At 43.2% G+C, this 25,713-nt stretch overlaps 1 protein-coding gene across 3 annotated transcripts in view; it reads right to left on the bottom strand.

Annotated features, from left to right (window-relative positions):
* Nucleotides 1–25,713, bottom strand: part of LOC129705222 (RNA-binding Raly-like protein) — a 546,381-nt gene that overhangs the window by 478,358 nt on the left and 42,310 nt on the right. The window lies entirely within an intron of this gene.

The raw sequence follows: 25,713 nt of genomic DNA, 5'->3' as shown, positions 1-25,713 counted from the left end.
TAACATCCAGGTTCAGGAGCAGCTTCTTCCTGACAGGCTATTAAATATAATTTTAACTATCAGGCTATTAAATGTAATTTTTCCCATTTCTGTACATATGACAATAAAAAGCTCTTGGTGCTTTGACTTTTGAACTACAGAGATGTGTGGGGGGAGGCTTTGTATTTTGTCTTTGCATTATTATAATTTGTTTGTATTTTATATGTACACTGAACATTTTTATTATTTACTATGGTGTTTACACAGTATTATGTTTACATATCTGGTGTGCTGCTACAAGTAAGAATTTTATTGTTCTGTTTCGGGATACATGACAATATTCTGGGGGCAGAACAGCATAAAAGATTAATCAGTCAACTCGTCTCTCACTAGCACCTCCATTAATTAATCCAAATCTTGTGTTCGAGTTGGCTGTCAAAATGGTTCACGGAGACCTTGTCATTTTTGGTTTACTTTCAGCCAATTAGCAAAGTGTCAAGCTTTTGGCAAGACCTATCCTTTGATATAAAACTTTGCACATACCACATTACCTCCAAGATGTGTGGCTCATCACTGATTATATACATCAAAGTAAACAATGGGGAAATATTGTAAATCCCAGGAGGATCAAAACTCCCCTGGACATAATGGTTTTTGAACAGGGGCTTTCAGAATAATAATTGAGGGGTCTGAAGTTCCTCTAGTCTAACCTTCTTAAGTTATTTATTCAGGAACTGCCCTTTGAGACATTTATTTGTTTGATCACTGAGTGTGGACAGCATTAGCAATGCCAGCACTTAATGTCCATCTTTACTTGCCGCTGAAATAAGTGACAGCTAACATCCAACCAGGTTGGTTGGTTGGTTTAGAGTCACGCATGGGTTAGGATAACGAGGGCAGATCTCCTTCCTTGAAAGACATGAGTGAAAGAGACGAGTTTTTAACCACAATCCAGTAGTTTAAAAGAAAAACTGATTTATTTAATTACCTGAATTTAAATTCCACGGCTGATGCAGGCGTTTGAACTCGTATCTCTGGATCAATAACCCAGGGCGCTGGCCACAGGTACTGTAACTTTATGATAATGCTATTGTAGCACTCGGAACACAAACGTTAAATGTTATTCCAATTTTATTTAATACTTAGATCCCATGGTGAGATTCAAACCCATATCTTTGCATCAATGAGCAGGAAAGAACTGCAGATGTTGGTTTAAATCGAAGGTAGGCACAAAATGCTGGAGCAACCCTGGCAGCATCTCTGGAGAGCAGGAATGGGTGACGTTTTGGGTCGAGACCCTCCTGCTGCCTGTCCCGCTGAGTTACTCCAGCATTTTGTGGCTATCTTTGTATCAATGATCCATTTGTATACATTTTGGGTTCGCCATGTAGAAATTACAGCTGTGTTTATACACAGTCCGCCCCATTTCAGGGCACCATAATGTTTGGCTCATGGTTTCACAGGTGTTTGTAATTGCTCAGGTGTGTTTAATTGCCTCCTCAATGCAGGTATAAGAGAATTCTCAGCACCTAGTCTATCCTACAGTCTTTCCATCATCTTTGGAAACTTTGATTGCTGTTTATCAACATGAGGACCAAACTTATGCCAACAAAAGTAAAATAAGCCATTATGAGACCAAGAAACAAGAATAAAACTGTTAGAGACATCAGCCAGACCTTAGGCTTACCAAAATCAACTGTTTGAAACATTATTAAGAAGAAAGAGAGCACTGGTGAGCTTACTAATCGCAAAGCGACTGGCAGGCCAAGGTTGACCTCCACAGCTGATGACAGAAGAATTCTCTCTATAATAAAGAAAAATCCCCAAACACCTGTCCAATAAATCAGAAATGTTCTTCAGGAGTCAAGTGTTGATTTGTCAAAGACCACTGTCCGCAGAAGACTTCATGAACGGAAATACAGAGACTACACTGCAAGATGCAGTAGACATAAAAATAGGATGGCCAGGTTACTGTTTGCCAAAAAGCACTTAAAAGAGCAACCACAGTTCTGGAAAAAGGTCTTGTGGACAGATGGAATGAAGATGAACTTATGTCAGAGTGATGGCAAGAGCAAATAATGGAGGAGAGAAGGAACTGCCCAAGATCCAAAGCATACCACTTCATCTGTTAAACACGGAGGTGGGGGTTGTTATAGCCAGGGCATGTATGGCTGCTGAAGGCACTGGCTCACTAATCTTCATTGATGATACAACTGCTGATGGTAGTAACATAATGAATTCCGAAGTATATAGACACATCCTATCTGCTCAAGTTCAAACAAATGCCTCAAAACACATTGGCCGGTGGTTCATTCTACAGCAAGCCAATGATCCCAAACATACTGCTAAAGCAACACAGGAGGTTTTCAAAGCTAAAACCTGGTCAATTCTTGAGTGGACAATCATCCAATCTGAACCAAATTGAGCATGACTACTGAAGAGAAAACTGAAGGGGACTAGCCCCCAAAACAAGCATAAGTTAAAGATGGCTGCAATACAGGCCTGGCAAAGCTTCACCAGAGAAGACACCCAGCAACTGGTGATGTCCATGAATTGCAGACTTCAAGCAGTCATAGCATGCAAAGGATATGCAACAAAATACTAAAGATGACTACTTTCATTTACATGACATTGCTGTGTCCCAAACATTATGGTACCCTGAAATGGGGGTGGGGTGGCTATGTATAAACACTGCTGTAATTTCTACATGGTGCAACCAAAATGTATAAAAATGTCCTTTATTAAAAACTGACATTGTGGACTTTAACCATATGTGATTTTTTTGTATTACAAATCTCAAATTGGAATGTTTGATCCCAATGCTGGATGTCCTAGGTATTCTCTACCACAACACCACTGGCCCCCAAAAACACATAATTTGTAATGATTTTGTATAATAAAAATGCCTCTGCCCAGAGACTGAAGTTATCAGCATACCTGTGAGGTATTCTTTAAAAGGCTATGGAAATTAGCTGGCATTCTGTTCGCAAAAGCAAGGATAATTTACATTCAAACAAGAAAATGGGGAAAGCTAATTTCCGCTGTTCCCTGATGGAGCAGGCCTGTCAGTGCACAGACAGACTACATCAAAAACAGCCCACAAGCTATTAACCCACAGCCTGCTAAACAAGGAAATAAATGTACCCAGACATCACCATTAGAATGAACATCCTCAATGATCAGCAGGTGAGTTAGCACACTGACCTTTCACTTTCAGAGGTTCGGCTTAAATCCACCCACCATCCTGAAGTAGAAGCTGCGACTCCCTCTCTCTCAGGTACAAGAAGTGATTGTTTGCCAGTAACATTTTGCCTATTGTGCTGCCCATGCGTGCTTGGAAGCCACAGACGCACAGCATGCCATTTTCTGTCAAATTATTTCAACAACTGCACACACCACTGTGTACCTCCCCAGTACTAAAGCATCTTGACAACAGCACAAAGGTATATTTTTGAAAACTTTTTGTTTTAAAGATTGCTCGGATGAGGGATGATGGATCAGATTTTTTTTCTTACGCACTGGCTTGGGGTCAAGGTGACTTGCTTCCACTCCATTCCTGTGGGTTCGGAGGTGACTGATACAATACAACTTTATTTATCCCAGGAGGGATATTGATCTGCCAACAGTCATAAAAGCACAAAATACATGAAACATGAAATTAAAGTGACGAGTGGAAAGGATTGGGGATGTGCAAAGATTAGGGGGTGGGTGTGAGGAAGTCAACCCCAAGACAGAAGGGGGAGGAGATGTATAGTTTGATAGCCACAGGGAAGAAGGATCGCCTGTGGCATTCTGTCCTGCTTCTTGATGAGACCAACCTGGGACTTGCAGACTCTTGCACACATGGGTCAGGAGGAGCCTGACGTTGGAGTTTGTAAGACAATGTACTGTTTCTCCTGGTCATTCTGGGTACGAGCAGGATGTGCCTGGTCCATGCCAACAGGCTCTCAATCTCACCAACACACTCCCACTGTCACAACTTTCACAAACTCAGACAGTGTAAACTGTTGCAGCCCAGGACAGCTACAATAGCCAAGAGGACTATTTTAAGCCTCACTTCACATGGCGCAGTTACCGATGTGGGGAGCAGAATATTTATTTTAATTGCACAATAACTTTTAGACTATAGAGAAACATTATTACTATACTATAATCGGGGCATAAGCTATAACAAAGGTGGCGAAATTAAATAACAAAGTATTGCAGGTTTTGTACAACTAGTTAGATTACCAGGCATATAAATTTCAGTGAAGATAGACACAAATTGTTGGAGTAACTCAGCGGGTCAGGCAGCATCACTGGAGAGAAGGAATGGGTGACGTTTCAGGTCGAGACCCTTCTTCAGATTAATTTCAGCATTAGCTGGTCGCTACTGATTGCATTCTCTACTGAAGGCTGTCAGTCATGGTTCCAAGCTTCATCACAAATATCGGGCATTTCTTCAGTGCTGCCATTCCAGTGTCATACCTAGAGATTGATGCCTGGTTGGAGGTGGTGCTTCTTGAGCACAATGCATTGCCGTCTTGCTTAATTTTTTCCTTTGATCAGAAGACTATATTGGAAAAGGAGCTAACAACTCACCAAACCATGGAGCAGTTATAAAACCGTTTTCTCTGCACTCACACAATCTCCATGGTTAGTACCAGAACTCTGTGTGCTTGAATCCACATGCACAGTAATAAGCACTACAACCTCAGCTAAACTGCACTGGCTACACGTCTGGAGCAAGGTATCTCCATCCAAAACAATCAAACCACAATGGCTTGCTGTAGTAGAACCTGCCCCTCACGATAAAAATAAGATGATCACAAATCTCTGTGTAATCCAGTGAGAAGCCACGTCATCTCAGTGGTTCCAAGGATCGCAGGTCATGCATCCTGAGGGCATTGCTGGTGACAAGGATTGCCCCACGCCTGGCTGGAACACACATCAAATCGCTGTTCCAGATGTCAACTTCTGTACTTCGACGAGACTCAGCGCAGGCTCGGCGATCGTTTCGCTGAACACCTCCGCTCAGTCCGCCTTAACCTACCTGATCTCCCGGTTGCCCAGCACTTTAACTGCCCCTCCCATTTCCAATCTGACCTTTCTGTCCTGGGCCTCCTCCGTTGTCAGAGTGAGGCCCAGCGCAAATTGGAGGAACAGCATCTCATATTTCACTTGGGTAGCTTACACCCCAGCGATATGAACATTGACTTCTCTAACTTCAAATAGCCCTTGCCTTCCTTCCCTGTCTCCATCCCCTCCCTCTTCCCAGTTTCCCCACCAGTCTACTGCCTCTGACTACATTCTATCTCTATCCCGCTCACTCTCCTGACATCAGTCTGTGGGGTCTCAACCCGAAACATCACCCATTCCTTCTCTCCTTCGTATCGAGTCCACATACAAGATTAGAAGTTGTTCAGCCAGAGCTGAACACACTTCTCGGCATCTGCACAGTGGTGTCTGTCTTGCGTTTCTTTTGCGTGATGGTGGAAAGATTGGCGGAAAGGCCGCAACGAGAACGCTCTCTCCTTGACCCCCCCTCCTCTCCTGAAATTCTGCCTGTCCTGATGAGTTACTCCAGCACTTTGTGTCTACCTTCAAATTGCCGAGACTTGTGGCTATAATCTAGTCCACCACACAAACCAGCCTCCCACTCAGCAACTCCATCTACACTTCACGTTGCCTTCATGAAGCCTAATTAGGCCTTTGTTATGTTCTCAGTGTCATACAACACTGAAACAGGAAGAACCGGCCATCACATCAATGTTGGTCATCAAGTATCTATTTGTACTAATTCCATTTACCAGTATCTATGCCATTCTAGTTTGGGCTCATCTACATACTTAAATGCTGAGAGAATACCTGCATCCACCACCCACTCAGGCAGGAGTTCCAGACTTCAACCACCCTCTGGGTGAAAATGTATTTTCCTCAGAGTAGGTTCCCCATTTCCTTATTATGCTCCTATGTTCCTTTCACAATCCCCCTCATTTGGCTGTTAAATGGAACAACTAGATTCATACACTTGACTCAACAACTTGAGTCACAGAGAACAGACTCATTCATAGCATCCAAGATGCCCATCTAAGTTTGACCTATTTGCCCGCATTTGACCCATATCATTCTAAAACTTTCTGTCCATGTAACTGAAGCAAGGCAATACAATATAATAACCGCAGGAGATGCAACACCTGTCCCTTTACCTCCCCCCTCGACTCCATCCAAGGACCTAAACAGTCTTTCCAGGTGAGGCAGAGGTTCACTTGCACCCCCTCCAACATCATCTACTGTATCTGCTGTACCAGGTGTCAACTTCTCCACATCGGCACTTTGTGTTTTTTCTAATCAAATCAGCATCTGCAGTTCATTGCGTCTAGAAATACCTCACATTGAGAAGGAGAAAAATCAGTAAAAATATGAAAACATTGTATTTGCTCATCGTTGGCTGACTCAGTTGAGTGAATAAGCTGCGGCAGAGGCAGTCAGGAATAGCCACGAGACCTTTTCTCCGAGCATCACTACCATCCAGTAGCGACAATAACTTCAGTTAATCCTATTAAGCTCTCATCAATTCAAACAGTAGCAGCAACTTAATACACAATTCATAGAAAAGCTCCATTTCATTCTAATATTCAAGTTAATCCTCTCAGGTATTACAAGCATGCTCATCTCAAATAACAATCCAGCAGAATTGGTTATCATACATTTTTCCTATTACAAAGTGTAATTTTCTTTGCAGTGTGTGGACAATTATCACAGCGGGAATTATCTACCCCCTACCCCGTGATATTCTGAAGTCTAAAATACATTTTCCTTAGAAACACAACACAAAGATGTGAACGGATTGAATCAAAGTACAGTTACACTAATCAATGGGCAATACTTCAACATCATTGTTAAATGGTGAAAATAAATGAGTTGGAGTTAACATTGATTCCTTAGTTGATATAATATTCCTTAATATCTGGAAATTCATAACACAATGTCAATCTGTCAAATGCAAGAATTAAATAGCATTTCATGTCCTGGATTGAAAGAGGTTTTGCTCATCCTTGAATGGGCTAATGGCAGAATGCAATAAAATCTGGATTCTAAAAAGCTCATTTCACATAAATAAGCCTCAAAGTGCTTTTCAAGGGCATTGCCAGCTTAAACATATTACCGAGTGACACGGAGAGATCACCAAATGCTTGGTCAAACACTGGACTGATTTTGGGAGACAACTCAAAAGGCAACTGTAGACACAGCCTCCACTGATGGAGTGATTAATATTATGGATACTTAAGGTGACACAAGAAGCAAATTAAAATCTTGGTGGGTTGCAAAACTGGAAGTAGTTACAGAGGTGGCAACTTTACGGCTGTGGAAGAATTTGCAAGCAATTATAAGAATTCAAAAATGGAACAGGGAACGTGTGTAGATTCCTGGTGCCGGGTGACAGGCTCTAAAGTCACTAGCACACCATTCCTTACACTTGTCTGATGGTTAACAATTGGATAACATTATCCTGCTTACTTGTGTCTCCAACAACATACCTTTGCTTGCAATGCAAATATATGGAGCTGTGCAACAAGGTTATCTTATGATATAACTTTAACACTAGGTCCCGTTCCACGTAAGCATGTTGAAAATTACGACAATGGAAGGTTTAGTTACGAGAGCTAAAAATAGACTGAGTTTATTCCTACTGGAATGAAGGAGGCCGAGTGGTGACTTTAGAGAAACTCAGAAAATAATGAGGGGTGTAGACAGGACAGGTTTTATCATTCCCAGAACATGGGTATTTATATCTAGAGGGCTCAGGTTTAAGGAGAAAGGTGTAAGGTTTAAGGAGAAAGGAAATCTGAATGGTTATTTTCCCACTGAGCATGGCGAATATCAAAGATCCTATAGCAAAGCAAGATAGCCTACTCCTGCTAAATGCAATGGACTGACCTGTAGTACGCTATGGAGGGGATCATGGGCATTTTCCACGCCCATTTTAGCAACCTGAGCCTACCTAACCCGACCCGACTCGCACTGTAATCAATGTTGCGGGGCAACAGTTTGTGTGGGTCAGATTCATAAATCTGTCAGTTCAAACTTCTTGTCAAGAATAAAATTTGATTCTGGTAATTGTCTTTTTTAATGTTTTTTAAATCATTTCTTTTTAAATGGCTCACAAGCAGTGTTTGAGTTGATTTTGTAGTAACCGGAACCGACCCGACTCGCAGGGTGATTGATGGGGGGGGACTTTTTGTGCGTGATATAGGGTTAGATTCATAATTCTGTTAGTTCATAATTCTGTTGATTCTTGTTAAAGAATAAAATGTTTATAAACACACATACATGAAAATTATATAAATGTATATAACACACACAATTATATTTCTTCTAATCCAATAATGAACTTTATTTCAGACTAGACAAGGGACATTAAATAAGAAACATTGTAAATAAGAAACATTGTCTTGGGGCACTCTCTCTCCCCGCTGCCCCGCACTCTCTCTCCCCGCTGCCCCGGACCCCGCCCCGGGCCCCGCACTCTCTCTCCCCGCTGCCCCGGGCCCCGCACTCTCTCTCCCCGCTGCCCCTGCCCCGCACTCTCTCTCCCCGCTGCCCCGGGCCCCGCACTCCCTCTCCCCGCTGCCCCGGGCCCCGCACTCTCTCTCCCCGCTGCCCCGGGCCCCGCACTCCCTCTCCCCGCTGCCCCGGACCCCGCACTCTCTCTCCTCGCTGCGGATCCAATCTTTGGCCGGAAGCAAGAAGGCGGGAGCAAGAAAGCGGAACAAGATGGCGGACCAAGATGGCAGAGTCAGGTTGCTAAAATGTGTCCTATAATCACCCATGAATCCGCCCATGAGCGTACCTCACGTTTGCGTGAGAGTAATCCATCTTGCTTCGCTATAAGATCTTTGGCAAATATAGTCAGAGGAGATAGTAAAGGCTGGCACAATTACTAAATTCAAAAGGCGTTTGGATAGGTACTTGGATAGGAAAGGGTTTAGAGGGATAGGGGATGAATGTAGGCAAAAAGGATTAACGTTGATAGGCAAAACAGTTGGCATGAACGAGGTGGGCAAATATTCTGTGGGATTCTCTGACATGAAAAGCTGCTGGTACAATTATCCCACCACAAGAACTCTTCACGTATCAGCATCCATTTGCTGATCGTGTAATAAGAACACGCAATTCCTAGAATACATGGCTGAAAGTAAAGCCATGAATTTGTGATGATGGAGATTCTGGCAGTGCCCATGGTAATAAAAACATAGAAACATAGAAAATAGGTGCAGGAGGCGGCCATTCGGCCCTTCGAGCCAGCGCCGCCATTCATTGTGATCATGGCTGATCGTCCCCCATCAATAACCCGTGCCTGCCTTCTCCCCATATTCCTTGACTCAACTAGCTCTTAGAGCTCTATCTAACTCTCTCTTAAATCCATCCAGTGGTTTGGCCTCCGCTGCCCTCTGTGGCAGGGAATTCCATAAATTCACAACTCTGTGGGTGAAAACGTTTTTTCTCACCTCAGTCTTAAATGACCTCCCCTTTCTTCTAAGACTGTGGCCCCTGGTTCTGGACTCGCCCAACATTGGGAACATTTTTCCTGCATCTAGCTTGTCCAATCCTTTTATAATTTTATATGTTTCTATAAGATCCCCCATCATCCTTCTAAACTCCAGTGAATACAAGCCTATTCTTTTCAATCTTTCCTCATATGACAGTCCCACCATCCCAGGGATCAATCTCGTGAACCTACGCTGCACTGCCTCAATCACAAGGATGCAATGGTCAATGGTTAATCTCTTCAAGCAACACTGAAAGCATCAGTGTGAATAGTCCCCACAAGAGCCTGTTAGCATCAAACATCTAACGGCTTCATAATGTACCTGAACAAACAAATACTCCATTCACTTGAGATGAACATATGCCCTAAATTGGAAAATGAGCAGGCTTAGGTCACCTGGTCTCTCAAGCCTGCCGCACAATTCAATTATGGTTGTGCTGTTCTAGGTCTCACCTCCATTACTATTTCAGCTCCCCACAGCCTTCAATTCCCTAATTTTTCAATAAACATCAACCTTTAGTTTAACTATTTTATGAGTGGCTTAGGCAGGGTAGATGGTGAACATCTATTTGTTATGATAGGGGTATATAAAAAGACGGAAAGGGTTTTAAGATGAGAGAGGGAGAGTTTTAACTGGAATCCGAGGAATTTATCTTTAAACACAGTGTAGTTAATATCTGGAAAATGCTGCCAGAAGTGGTCGTAGAATCATATTTACTGCTTTTAACAGACATTTGGACAGAAAATAAGCAAGGCTTTGAAGGATACCATCTGTATGCGGCAAAGGAGATTAGTTTGAATGGGGGAAAAAGGTCGTCATGGACAAGATAGCCCAGAGGGTCCTTTACAACTCTGGCTACTTAATAATGAACAATGAACAGCCGATGGGCCTGTTTCCATACTGTATGACTCTACAACTGGCCCATATACTATTGAGAATGGGCCTTATACTGCAGGGAGTAGGATACATTTGATTTTTGCACATACTCAACTTGGCACAGGTCGAGATTCACACCATGCACAGACTGGCATAGACTGAACACAGACTGGGATGCACTCTGAGCAAGAACTGGTGCTCAGTCCCAGGACACGTTGGTGAGCACAGCCTGCTGCGCCCAGGCTAACATGCTGCTCACTGGCTAATCTCTGCGGCTGCCGAGGCTGATTTAAATGAGTCTGGCTGAGGGGGATGGGAAGCTGTGCACAGATTTGGAAGGGAGAAAAGCCAAACTTGAAATAGAAGGTAATACATTAGTTAGTGTTTGGTCAGCAGAACAAAGAGAGGTTGATAAAAAGCAAGAAAGGGAGTCTGTTGTTAATAAAATATACCTACACACGAGGAATATAGCGAAGATGGCAGATGATATGTTGCAGTAATGACTTCTTTATGACTGAAAGATTGTATCAGGTAAAATTTCCAGTGAGTCTCTACAAGGCTTAGTACTCAGTCCCCTGTGTCTGTGCTGAACATGATGCCAAATTAAACTAATCCCGCCTGCCTGAACATGATCCATATCCTTCCATCCCTGCATATTCATGTGTCGGTCTAAATACCTCTTAAATGCAACTGCTTCTCCCACCTCCCATGGCAGAATTCCAGGTCAGTTATAACATTGTTCCAGTTAAGGGCCCGTCCCGCTGTACGATGTAATTCAAGAGTTCTCCCGAGTTTTCCCCTGATTCGAACTCGGAGAATGTCCGTAGCGGGTCCTTAGGAGTTCGTGGATGTCTCGTAGCGGCTTGTATGAGTAAAAAGTAACAATTTATTTCATCACGAGTATTTTTCACAGTGTTGAAAAAAACGTCACGAGTTTACCGGATTTCCTGAGTACCTACCGTTACCCGTACGAGCCACTACGAGACATCCACGAACTCCCACTGACCCGCTACGGATATTCTCCGAGTTCAAATAAGGAGAAAACTCAGGAGAACTCTTAAATTACCTCGTACAGTGGGGCAGGCCATTACCTCTAGCACTTGGGGCTAAAGAAATCAAGGGATATGGTAAAAAAAAGCAGGAACGGTGTACTGATTTTAGATGATCTGCCATGATCATATTGAATGGCCTACTCTTGCACCTATTTTCTATGTTTCTAAGTTTCTATGCATCCGCCGCTCTTGGTGTAAAAATACTTATCCCCCCCATGCCTCATATAAACTTTCTAATTTCTCCAACACTCCAGAGATAACCATCCAAGTTTGTTCAATCTCTCCTTATAACTAATACCCTCTAATGCAGCCAGCATCCTGGTAAATCTCTTCTTCACTCCTCCAAAGTCTTCACATCATTTCTGTAATGCAACCAGAACTGCACACAATGGTCCCGATATGGCCTCACCAAAGTTTTATACAACTGCAATATGATTTATCGACTTTTATACTCAATGCCACAACCGACAAAGGCATGCATGCCACACACATTCTTTACCATCCTGGGTCAGGCAGCATCTGTGGGAAGAGAAACAGTTGATGGTTCAGGTCAGAGAGCCAGTGGATAAAACCAGAGAACATAGATAGAGGGTAAGAGACAAGAGATCTACAGAGGATCAGAGGAGGACCTTAATAATCCAGAGAGTGGCATGTTCTGCCAGAGAGAGTGGTGGAAGCAGAATCTCTGACATTGTTTAAGAAGTGTCTTGATTGTACTTCCAGATAACTTTGACTGTAACGTCCAGGTGCAGGAGCAGCTTCTTCCAACAACCATCAGGCTAATAACTACAACCTCTTACAAAGTTCGGAACATAGACTTCCAGGGGATTGTTTTTGTGTCTTTGCACTATAATTGTTTGTTTGATTTTTTTTATACACTGAACTTATTTGTTGGTTATTATGGTGTTTGCAGAGTACTATATTTACATATTGTGCATTCAAGTAACAATTTCATTATTCCGTTTTGGGACAAATGACAATAAAACACTCTTGACACTCTCTCTTGTCTTAAGTTGCCTAGGGCCAGAAGGCACTGGCCAAAAGCTGAAAAATGGAATTAATGCAGATGAGTTCCCGTTGGTCATTGTGGGCTGAATGGCCTGTTTCCATGCTGTATGACTCTATGACACCAGATGCACAGAGTCTCTAGCCCAGAGTAGGTGAATCGAGGAACAGAGGATTTAGGTTTAAGATGAAGGGGAAAATATTTAATAGGAATCAGAGAGGTAACTTTTTCACAAAAAAGGGTGGTGGGTGTATGGAACAACCTGTCAGAGGAGGTAGTTGAGGCAGGGACTATCCCTACATTTAAGAAGCAGTTAGACAGTTACATGGATAGGACAGGTTTGGAGGGAAATGGACCAAATGCTGGCAGGTGGGACTAGTGAAGCTGGGACATGTTGGCCAGTGTGGGCAAGTTGGGCCGAAGGGCCTGCTTCCACACTGTATCATTCTATGACTCTATGACTTCATAGCAAAAGGATTTGAGTATAGGAGCAGGGAGGTTCTACTGCAGTTGTACAGGGTCTTGGTGAGACCACACCTGGAGTATTGCGTATAGTTTTGGTCTCCTAATCTGAGGAAAGACATTCTTGCCATAGAGGGAGTACAGAGAAGGTTCACCAGACTGATTCCCGGGATGTCAGGACTTTCATATGAAAAAAGGCTGGATAGACTCGGTTTGTATTCGCTAGAATTTAGAAGATTGAGGGGGGATCTTATAGAAACTTTTACAAAATTCTTAAGGGGTTGGACAGGCTAGATGCAGGCAGATTGTTCCCGATGTTGGGGAAGTCCAGGACAAGGGGTCACAGCTTAAGGATAAGGGGGAAATCTTTTAGGACCGTGATGAGGAAAACGTTTTTCACACAGAGAGTGGTGAATCTCTGGAATTCTCTGCTGCAGAAGGTAGTTGAGGCTAGTTCATTGGCTATATTTAAGAGGGAGTTAGATGTGGCCCTTGTGGCTAAAGAGATCAGGGGGTATGGAGAGAAGGCAGGTACAGAATACTGAGTTGGATGATCAGCCATGATCATATTGAATGGCGGTGCAGGCTCGAAGGGCCGAATGGCCTACTCCTGTACCTAATTTCTATGTTTCTATGTTTCTAACAGATTAGACAAATGGGATAACTTTGGCAAGGCAAGGACAGGGTTGCCATGGTGAAACACAGTTTATAAAGCGCTGTGAGGTGTTGGGCGGCTGGGCAGTACAGAGAGATCACTCACTGTTGGGATGTGGGGGTCAGGTTGTACCTTGCCTGTCATAGTACGCACAGATAATTACTGGGAAATACCCAGATGAGGACAGCTGAACTCTCCCTCCCTGTTTGTTTAGCTGCACAGTTCTTCCTGGTTCACGGTAACAAGCACAGCAGCAGCCATTGGCACATTACTACGTACAGCCGGGTATATGGCCTATTGAGCACTGACAGGGCTACTCTCTACGGAGCCTGGCATTCACCCTCGGACGGGCTGGTGCATACTTTCAGCACAGACGAACACAAACACTGCTGAACCCAGAATGGCAAAGGCAAATCTCAGCAAACTAAATATTTCTGCGGAGAGAGTGACACAATTCAGCACATACTGACATTCAACACACTGAACTGTCACACTCCCTACTGGCCACTGACTGGTGCAAACCTTCCTGTGCTCAAGCTGACACAAACCATGAGACACAACCTGGCACACACCCCAGTGTGTACAGACTAGTATATAGAAATATAGAAAAATGAGTGCAGGAGTAAGCCATTCAGCCCTTCGAGGCAGCACCGCCATTCAATATGATCATGGCTGATCATCTAAAATTAGTACCCTGTTCCTGCTTTTCCCCCCATATCCCTTTAGTCCTAAGAGCTAAATCTAAAGTGCCTGTCCCACTTGGCAATTTTTTCGGTGACTGTCAGCATCATTGACTGACGTATAAGGTCACCGCAAAATTTGCGGTGCGATGACGTACTGACTCGTGGTGTTTTTTCAAGTGTCGCAACATTTTTTTTGTCGCCGCTGGATTTTGAAATGAATGTGGGGTAGATTGGCTCCCACTTCCCCTCCCCCCCTCCTCCTTCCCCAATCTTTGCGCATCCCCAACCCTGGACTTTCTACGCTTTAATTTCATGTTTCATGTATCTTGTTCTGTTTTGTGAACGCTGACAGACCAATTTCCCTCCTGGGGTAAATAAAGTTCCATCATATCCACTCGCACTGTTATCAAGATTACATTGATAACAATTATTTTGCGTGTCATCCACGCAGATCATACCATACCTGAAAACATCAGGTAGTACAAAAGAGAAAATAAACATCATATTTTGTTACAGCTACAGAGAAATTAAAAAAAAAATGCAAGGATTGCATCAAGGTAGACTGGAAGGTTACGAAGTCATCCTTTATGTTCAAGAGTCTAACAACTGTGAGAAGAAGCTTTTCCTGAACCTAGTGGTAGGTACTTTCAAGTTTTTGTATCTTTTGCTCGACAGAAGAGAGGGAAGAAGAGAAAATGACTGTGGTACCAGTGGCCGATTATGTTAGGTGCTTTCCCGAGGCAGCATGGGGTACAGTTGATAGAAATTGGAGGCTGGTTTGTGTGAAGGATACAGCTGCATTCACAACTCTGCAATTTCTTGTGGTCTTGGGCAGAGCAATTGTCACATCAAGTTATGATGTGTCCCAATAGGATGCTTTCAATGGTCCATCTGTACAAGATGGTAAGAGTTGTTGGAGGCTTGCCAAATCTCCTTAGTCTTCTGAGTAAGCAGAGGCATTAGTTTGCTTTCTTGGCTGGAGCATCAGACTCGCATACACAATAACCAAAAGCTGGCATAAACCCTGTCAATCAAAAACAGGCATTACCCTTATCCCCAGTGATCACGCACTAAAATAACCCGCAGAAAGCACAGATTTTCACAAACCCTGTTGAGTATGGATTGCTATAAATAGTTCAGAAAATGGACTGGCATAAATCCTCCTGATCACAGAAAGATATACAAACCAGCACACTTTATTACCCCAAATGCTGCACACCCTACTGAGCACAGATAAACTCATACATCCTAAGACCAGATGGGGACAGATTGCGAGTGCAGAATGGCATGCAGTCTGAGCACAGGGTATTATAATCCCAGCTAAGCACAAAACGCATGCCCTTAACACGCAATAGAGCACTCTCATAGCCACACACTCAACTGAGCACGGGAATTTGAGCAGGGTACGGAGCATGGATTTGTCCAAATAAATTGGTGAATAAACTTAACTGTGCTGCTCAAGCCCAAGGATACCTTGATGTTGCAGAAGCCAAGTCGCCTCACCATGAATCCAAAGGCACATGAGACTACGGATGATGTAGTTTCATGGGGCCAAATACACACTGCCGGAGTAATTTTTATGTGGAGGCAAAGGAATGGTTGGTGTTTTATGGTCAAGACCCTGCATCCAGAGATTTGATTTGAGGTCCTGCAGCAGTTCAACCAATAATCTGTAATTGTCTTTTAACAAAAAAAATGCAATAGATTTGATGACCACAAAAATTACTGGATGGTTCTGAACATCGGAAAGAAATCTGATGTTCACGCCCATCTTTGACTTTTGACTCAACGAATGTGCACTGTTCTGGTCACTGCACTGTTGGAAGGATGTGATTGCACTGGAGAAAGTGCAGAGGATATTTGCCAAGATGTTGCCTGGATTGGAAGACCAAGATATGGGGAAAGATTGGATAAGGCAGACGACTTTTCTCTGGATGAAAGAGGCTGAAGAGTGTTCTGATGGAGATATGTAAAATGACGAGTCATAAACTGGGCAGATGTAGTCAAAATCTTTCTACTCATGGTAGAATTACCAAAAACAAGCGGGCATAAGTTAAAGAGGTGAGGAAATATATAAGAAGGGATTTATTATTGGTTTATATCTGGAACTCGCTGCCAGGGAAGGTGGTAGAAATGAGATACAAATACTACATTGAACAGACATTTGGACATGCACTAGCAAAGGACTGACATAGACGGATACAATCTCATGCAAGCAATTGGGATCAGTGAACATGGCAAAAAGATCAGCATGGATGAGGTGGGCCAAAGGAACTGTTTCTATGCTGTAGATCTCCATGACTGTGAACATGGTGACTGACAATAATTGCTGGACAGGAATCCCGGAAAAGAAAAAAAATTACTTTAAAAAATAAATATTTTTACAGCCAGCTTGAATTGAAAATCAATCCATGTTTTTCAGAGAGTCTTTTCCATTGTTAAGATCCTCCCTGTGAAAGAACCATGGCTTAAGATTATAGTTCTATATGGTACTCGACGATACCACACAACATAATTTTAAGAGACTGGCGAGGCACCTTAGCATAATTAATTGTTTTCTACAGTACAGTGACTTGAATTTCCTCCCTTTCAAGGAACCGGTACATACTTAAAGATGGCAATGCAATTGAACTCGAGAAGGCTGGTAAATCGCTTTCTTGCTCCTTGTGAAGATGCTTCTGCAGGGAGCTGAGTGGGAATTAGAAGACTTTGATCCAATGGGTATGAAGAAATAGTGATTTACCTCCAACTCAGGGTGGTGTGTGACTTGGAGAAATTTGTAGGGTTTAACAAAACACTCTGCTGGAGGAACCCAGCATGTCGATTGCCATCTGTGAGGGAGAAAATTATTGTTGGTGTTTTGGGTCACATACTCTGTATCAGAACCCTGCACATAGGGGCAGTGTTCCCTGGCATCGGCTATTGTTCCCCTTCTCAGTGGTAGAGGTTGTTGATTTGGGATGTATTGCTGGAGTAGCATAGATGAATAATGCAGTGCCGACTTGTAGGATGGGCCGATCTGTGCACGCCGCTGAGGACGTCCCGCAGCCCCAATGTCAGACTTTTAACACCCCGGCGTGCGGTCCTGAACATCGGGCCGCCCGTAGCGGCAACTGCGGAGGCTTGGGGAGGCCCTGACCACAGGGAACAGTGGAGGAAGAGACTGACTTTGGTGCCTTCCCACACAGTGGGAAACATTGATTCTGCTGTGTGGGGATGTTTTATGTTAAACCCTATAGTGTGTTGTGTCCTGTTGATTTTTATTGTATGGCTGTATGGTAATTCATTTCACTGTCATCAGGCAGTTTGTTGTAGATGGGGTGCAGCGATCAAATGGGCTGATACCCCTGGATGGTGTGCCGATCAGATGGAGACATTGGATCCTAGCCTATCTTCATACACACAAAACAAGCATGCAGCCTCCCTCACCCCTCGCCACAAGGGTACATTTCTCAGCTCTGCTTGTGAGCCAACATACGGGTTGGAAGACGGAAGAGGTCCTTGGGGAATGAAAGAACGGATGCAGGATACTACTGATATTGGTAATATTATTGTCATGTGTACCAAGATACTGTGGAAAAACGTCATTCTGTGCGTTATCCAGGCAAATCATTCCATACACAGGCACAAACTTGCCATACACAAGTACAGCAAGCATGGCAAAGAGAAAGGAAACAGAGTGCACAATATAATGGGCAGCTCCAGAGATAGTGCAAATAAAAGAAAGTAGATCAGGATAATGAGAATACATCCTTGCAGGCAAAACATTGCATAAAAATCTTTGAACACTTTTGATGATACTTTAAAAAAATGTAACAGGACAAAGGTGATATTTGGCCAACAGCCCAATTGTGCCCAGTGTATTCATTTTCCAAAGCTTCACGTACACAAAATAAACATACAGCCTTCGTTATGAGCAGCACAAGGGATACCTTTCCCACGCTGCAAAGCCTGAAGAGAACCCTGCTTGCATTAGGATGGACAAGTACAGTCCATGACATTGAGTGTGTCAGGGTGAGGGGAGGGGGGGTGAGTCATGTGGCATGACCTCCAAGGCAATATCGCCAAGCAGAGTGGATGACACACTAAGTTTTTCAGTCTATCTTGGTAAATGAATACCGACAAACGGCATTAACCAGCACGACCAACAACCGATGTGCAGAAGTTCACAACTGACCTGCTGTCCATACACATATTCATCTTGCGTTCACAAAACAACATTTGCTTCTGAAATACCTCCTTCTCTCTCATAATTTCCATTTAAAATGTTGCTGGTATATAAATGTTCTTTTCTGCAGCACATTTTAAAATAATCCCATTTAAATAAATGAGATGCAGAACCCATTCTCCGGCTGAGGTGGAAATATTTGCATAATTATAGAAATGTCGCAGCAATAATCAGAGCATCTAACTCTCTGGGCCAGGACAACTCCGGGCTATGTGCAGAATTAATCCAACAGCGACTGTAACATAATCTCAGTAAGGCATGAAATGAAGAGAAGGGGCACTGCAGAAGGAGCAGATTCATCTTCAGAACTTAAACCTAAGCCTTGTTGGCAGATGGGAACATTTTGCTTGAAATCAGGGCAATTCTTTCATGACCTTAGAAAACTGTAAACTCTCATAGAAACATAGAAACACAGAAAATAGGTGCAGGAGTAGGCCATTCGGCCTTTCGAGCCTGCACCACCATTCAATATGATCATGGCTGATCATCCAACTCAGTATCCTGTACCTGCCTTCTCTCCAAACCCCCTGATACCTTTAGCCACAAGGGCCACAAGGGTTCAATGCGAGTCATGTTCTTGCCACCACTGTCACTGGTTTTAAAATAAGGAAAAATATGTCAGTTCGACCCGCAGAACTAGTCACGCCCCAAGATTGAATTAATAGGATTTACTCACAGGGACAGACCATTGAGTGACGTCTACCACAAACCCACTGACTTCCACAGTTATTCACACTAAGGTGGAATGATTATCCACACTAATGGTTAAATTCTCACTACATTTCCATCCACCTTACATCTTAAAGGCGCTATCCCCAACTATCAATTTCTCCGAATCTGCTGCATATCCAAGATGAGGTTATCCATTCTAGGACATCAGTAAATGAATCATATCTGTCATAGATAGATCCTCACCTGCCTCTCTCCTCTGTGTCCCATAGTTTTGCTCTCACTCCCACCAGGTGGAGCAAGGACAGAGTTCTCCTGGTCATCACCTTTCACACATCAACCACTGCATTCAACACATCATTCTCCCACATTTCCGTCACCTCCAACATGATCCCATCACTAATCACATCTTCCCATCTCCACCCCTTTCCGCCTTCTTCCGATACCCCCCCTTTCCGCAACTCCTTGGTTCACTCAACCCTTCCCACCCAACCACCCCTCCCCAGATACTTTCCCCTATACAGGATATGTAACACCTGTCCCTATACCTCCTGCCTCACCTCCATCCAGCAGTCCTTCCAGTCAGAGGTTCACGTGCAGCTCATCCAACCTCATATACGGAATCCTGTGTTTCTGACATGGCCTTTTGGACGAGACCATGCATAGACTTGTCGAACACTACCGCTCAGTCCACCAAGGTCCACTGGAACTGTCGGTTGCTAACCAGTCAACTCCTTTCCCCATTCACATATTGACCTAGCCGTTCTCCTCCATTGCTGAAGTGAGGGCAAACGCAAATTCGAGGAACAGCACCTTATATTGAGCTCGTGTAGCTTACAACCAACGGTATGATCATTAAAGTTTAGGAAACTACCATCCCTCTCCCGTACCTGGACATGCACCTATTTCTTCTCTATCCCTCCCCATCCATCTACATTCCATCCCTGAGGTTCATCCCTGGATGTAGCAGAGGTCCTGGATGACCGAAGAGTGGCCAATGTTGTTCTTTTGTTTGAGAAAGGAAGTAGAGAGAATCCAGGGAACCGTAGGCCAGTGAGCCTCAAATCAGTGAGAGGGAAACTATTGGATAGAATGCTTCGAGTTAGGATTTACTCCCATTTGGAAGGAACTAATTAGGGAAAGCAAGCACAGCTTTGTATGCAACAGGTTGTGTCTCACTAACTTGATTTGATTTTTCTGAGATGACAAATGAAAGTAGGATGGTGGATGTTGTATACACAGGGCTCTCACTTAACTTTTTTTCTCTGTTTCCAGCCGGGCAACCTAGGCAGCTTTTTAAGTTGCCAAATTACTGTTTAGGCGGTCATTTAAGACGGCATGCATGATGCGTGCAATAATGTGCTCGGACAAAGTGCTTAATTGCCAGTCGGAATTATGCTCAATGAAGCACTCACATATTATTTCTGCTTCAAATAAAGTCACAAACTAAACATATTCACCAATCAAGACATGATATATACCACAATGACATGCAGCAAAATTATAATAAAGTATCTCAACTCTTTTTACACGCTGCAATGAATGCAATTTCTATTATTTCTTTCCACTTCCAAACACAAATGTGGTTGGATTATTTAGCGTATGATCAACCTCGGTGAGACCAAGCGCAGGCTTGGCGATCGCTTCGCACAACACCTCCACTCAGTTCGCAATAACCAACCTGATCTCCCAGTGGCTCAACACTTCAACTCCCCTTCCCATTCCGAATCTGACCTTTCTGTCCTGAGCCTTCTCCATGACAGAGTGAGGCCCACCGCAAATTGGAGGAATAGCACCTCATATTTTGCTTGGGTAGCTTACACCCCAGCGGTATGAACATTGGCTTCTCAAATTTCAGGTAGTCCTTGCTTTCTCCCTCTTTCCCCTCCTATTCCTAGCTCTCCCACAGCCCACTGTCTCTGCCTCTTCCTTTGTTTTTCCTGCCCCCACCCCTGGACACCAGTCTGAAAAAGGGTCTCAACCTGAAACGTCGCCTATTCCTTCGCTCCATAGAGCTTGCATCCACACGCTTGCAGGGAGAATGTGCAAATTCAACACAGACAGTGCCCGAGGACAGGATCGAACACAGATCTCTGGTGTGTGAGGCAGCAAGTCTACCAGCTGTGCCACTATATTTTATTTTCCAACACACAAAAAATTGTACGGCGATAACTTTAGTTATTAAAAAAAAAAGAAACTAGCCATTTTTAGTCTTAAATCTCTCAGTGACACTACGTCCCCCTTTAAAGCTACTGTATGTTTTAATTCAGTTCAAGACTATGGGGCAGTACATTGGCCATAAAGTTGCTGCCTAAAAAGCCAGAGACCTGGAATTGATCTTGAACATGGGTGCTGCCTGTATGGAGTTTGCTCCTTTTTCCTTTGATCACATGGGTTTTCTCCAGGTGCTCTTGTTTCCTTCCACATTCCAAAGATGTGCAGGAACCTTTTTCAGACCCAATCCAAAACGTTATATTTTGCTTTTGTCCAGAGATTCTGTCTGACCTGTTGAGTTACTCCAGCTTTTAGTGTCTATCTTCAGTTTAAACCAGCATCTGCAGTTCCTCCCTACACAAACGATACTATACGATAGAACTTCATTAATCCCAGGAGGGAAATTGTGTGTGTGTGTGTGGGTATATATATTATATATATACACACACACACACACACACACACATAGTTATATATTCATATATAAATATACACCGTTTTGTTTTCTCGTTTATAACATTGTTTCCAGAGTACTATGTTTATATATTCTGTTGTGCTGCTGCAAGTAAGGATTTCATTGTTCTAACTGGGACGTGAAAGAATAAAACACTCTTGACTCTTGACTTACGTCGCTAATGTGTGGGATAGAACTAGTGTATGGGTGATCGGTGGTCGGCGTGGATGCGGTGGGCTGAAGGGCCTGTTTCCACGCTGTATCTTTAAATTAAACTAAAAACACTAAAACCAGAGGGAGTCTAAAGAAGGGTCTCTACCCAAAATGTCACCCAATTTCTTCTATCCAGAGATGCTGGCTGCTCCATAGAGTTGCCCCGCACAATTAAAGCATGGAATAGTCTTCACCCTATTACCGTAGTTGCCCAACCAGACGCAACTAAATTTAAAGTAGCTCTTTTTTCCCCAAGAACCCTTTTTTGCTTAAGTCAAGAGTCAAGAGTCAAGAGAGTTTTATTGTCATGTGTCCCAGATAGGACATTGAAATTCTTGCTTGCTGCAGCACAATAAAATATGTAAACATGATACAGAACAGGAGATAAAAGTTCACTGTGTCTATATACCATAGACCATATACCATATATATATATATATATATATATATATATATACACACACAATAAATAAACAGATAAAGTGCAATAGACTGTTATTATTCAGAGTTTGGTGATGGACCCTCCAACACCTCCAGTTTAAATTCAATTTGGAATATTTTTGGAGGACCAGGAAACCAAGAAGCAAGAGTTACTCCAGGGAGTTACTCCAGCTCCAGGGAGTGATTCTGCGTTGGTTTTCAGCGGTCACGGCGAGGCGGCAACTGGACAGCAATGGCAGCCAGATCTCCCACAATGCAAAGGAAGGGAGAAAGTGCCTGGTGCCGATCAGTTGCCGTGGCAGTGCACATGTGCAGGGCGGCCGGTGATGTGCTGGCCATGGTTGTGCGCATGTCCAGGCTGTGGCTGTGAGCATGTGCAAGGCGGCCAGCTGTGCTGGCAGATGAGGAGTGGCCGGAGAGCGGAGACCCGGTGGCCCGGAGACGGATAGCGGGTGGAGATGGAGAGTGACAGGGGGAGAGATAGAGAGGGGGGCCCGCTCTGAGTTGAACGGCAAGTGTCCTGGGTGCTTGCCAAGCCGGGCAAATGGTACGGCTTTTAAGTTGCCTGGCGCGACTTTAGATGGCCATTGGCACCCGGGCAACTGTTAATTTCGAGCCCTGTATACATGGATTTTAGTAAGGCATTTGATAAGGTCTCTTGCGCTAGGTTGATCCAGAAGATTAAAAATGTGCAGGATTCATGTTGACTTGCTCACATGGATTCAGATTTGGCTTATTCATACAAGATAAAGGGTTGTGGTGGTCAGTGGGTATTCTGGCTCGATGTCCGTGACCTGTGGAGTTCCGCAGCATGTTTGCTATTATATATAAATGACCTAGACCTGAATGTAGATGGATTGGTGAGTAGGTTTGCTGATGACACAAATATTTGGGGAGTTGCAGACAGTGTGGAATGCTGTCAACGGGATATCGATCAGCTGCAGAAATGGGCGGGGAAATGACAGATGGAGTTAAACCCGAGCAAGTGTGAGCTGTTGCACATTGGGAGGTTGAATGCAAGGAGTTAATAGCAAGAACTTTACCGGCATTGATGTGCAGAGGGAACTTGGAGTCCAAGTTCATAGCTTACTAAATGTGGCAGGCCAAGTAGATAGGGAGGTAAAGAAGGTACAGGGTATGCTTGCCTTCATTGCAATGGGCACTGAATATAAGGGTAAGTCATAATGCAGCTTTGTAAGCCACATTTAAAATATTGCGTATAATTCTGATCGTTCCATTACAAGAAACAAGTGGAGGCTTTGGAGAGGGTACAAAGGAGGTTCACAGGAAGTTAGATGCAAAGGCATCTAACTTTGTGCGTGGCACTATCTGCAACGTTCATACACAACATATGGATCAACTGAAGGAAGGACCTCGATCCAAAATGCCACCTGTCTATTTCCTTCCACAAATGCTGCGTGAATTGCTGTGCTTCTCTAGCACTTTGTTTTTGCTTAGATTCCAGCATCTGCTCTTGCATCTACATGCTTCAAACGTTTCTTAGTTTGACAACATTAGACATCTACTTACTTAGATTGTAGAAGGGTCTCGACCCGAAACGTCGCCCATTCCTTCTCTCCACAGCTGCTGCCTGAGTTACTCCAGCATATTGCGCCTACCTTCTCCTTAGTAGCGATGAGTGGTCCAAATCCAGCACAAACAGCTTTGAACTTCTCCATATCACTGTATCCTCAGTGCCTCATTTAATCATTCCCATCAAGTTTAGAATGTACTTCTTTCAAACAGAAGAAATTATACTGGGTTGTCAATGAGCAGACATGAATCTTAGATACCCAAATCATGGCTCATTTCCTAACTTTGCCTGTCCAAAACTGGGCTGCAAGCTGTAATTATTAGCTACAAATATTAATTCTGCAATATGCTTTCTACCCTGATAAAAGAGAAATGGCTGCACAGTAAATTCACACTTAACTGTCTGAGCATGTGTTGGAAGGATGAATGCCCTTGTAATCATTTGCATGCAAGTTAAATTATTGTATTCAATTAATCATAAACAGGATAACGAATGAGCCCAAACATGTGACAAACTAGTTCAAGCACTTCTTGAGTGACTGATCATATGCTGAGCTCAAATGCTTATATTTTGAATTGCATATTAATGCACTATACCAAGATTTAGACTAGATTTTGAATAACCGCCCAATAAAAAGTGCTGTGCAACCTGACTTCAAAACATTAATCATGCCTCAGAAACCTTCAGAAAGGTTCCTCAAACTACTGTTCACATCAGCTTCGCTCTTTGGTAAGTGACGATCATTTTCATAACCATATTAGACTTCATTCCTTTTGATTATGTATTCGCAAGAGTCATTTAGGACGGAGCTACTAAGCTTTCAGTAATCCCCTCTCTTCTCTTTATGCCCCCCCCCCCCCCCCCCCCCCCACCACCTCTTAAATAAAAATGTTGTCCCAGAATTAAGCATGTGGGCAATGATAGGGCACAAATAAGTATGCACAGGGGCACAAAGGTGGCATAGCAACCAATCGTTTGGTAATTGCAAGGCTAGACTAATAGCCCAGAGGCCCAAGTTCAAATTCCAGCACATCAGCTGTGGAATTGAAATTTAGATCTAACATTTTATTGAAAGTAAAACACTTAAATAATGGTGACCACATATCAATTGGATTATTATATAGACCCATTTGGATTGTTATATAGACCCAATGGTTCACTCCTTGGACAGGACTATGCCATCTTTCCTTAGTTGCATCTAAATGGGACTCCAATATGTCTTCTGCATGATCAATAAAAACAGTAAAATGCAAGAAACAGACAACAGGTCAGAAGGAATTTATGGAGAGAAAAACAGTCAACATTTAAGGTCTGGCAACAGATGAATAGTTCTTGACCCAAAATATGAACTCTGTTTCTCTCTTCACATTGGCTGCCTGGTCTGCTCAATGTTCCAGCATTTCCCATTTTCATTTCACATTATAAGCACCTGCAGTTTTTTTTACAAAATTCACAATAACCAAACAGGAAATGGATAATAAACCCAGGCCTTGCCAGCAACACCCAAATCCACAAAAATAAATTAAAACAAGACAGTTATTTCTGTAAAGTTAGTTTTGCAGATAAGTATAAAAATAGTCACGACCAACAGATACAAAATCTAACCCTAGACATTGTGCTTCATTTCTCTCACTGAATGCCACAGCATATTTCACGAACATTTTCTGATATCAATGAACTTCTGCTGGTGTTGATACTCACTTTTCCTGCTCTG

This window comes from Leucoraja erinacea, chromosome 17, assembly GCF_028641065.1.
Source record: "Leucoraja erinacea ecotype New England chromosome 17, Leri_hhj_1, whole genome shotgun sequence".
Classification (NCBI taxonomy): domain Eukaryota; kingdom Metazoa; phylum Chordata; class Chondrichthyes; order Rajiformes; family Rajidae; genus Leucoraja; species Leucoraja erinaceus.
This window is presented reverse-complemented; position numbering and strand designations above follow the sequence as displayed.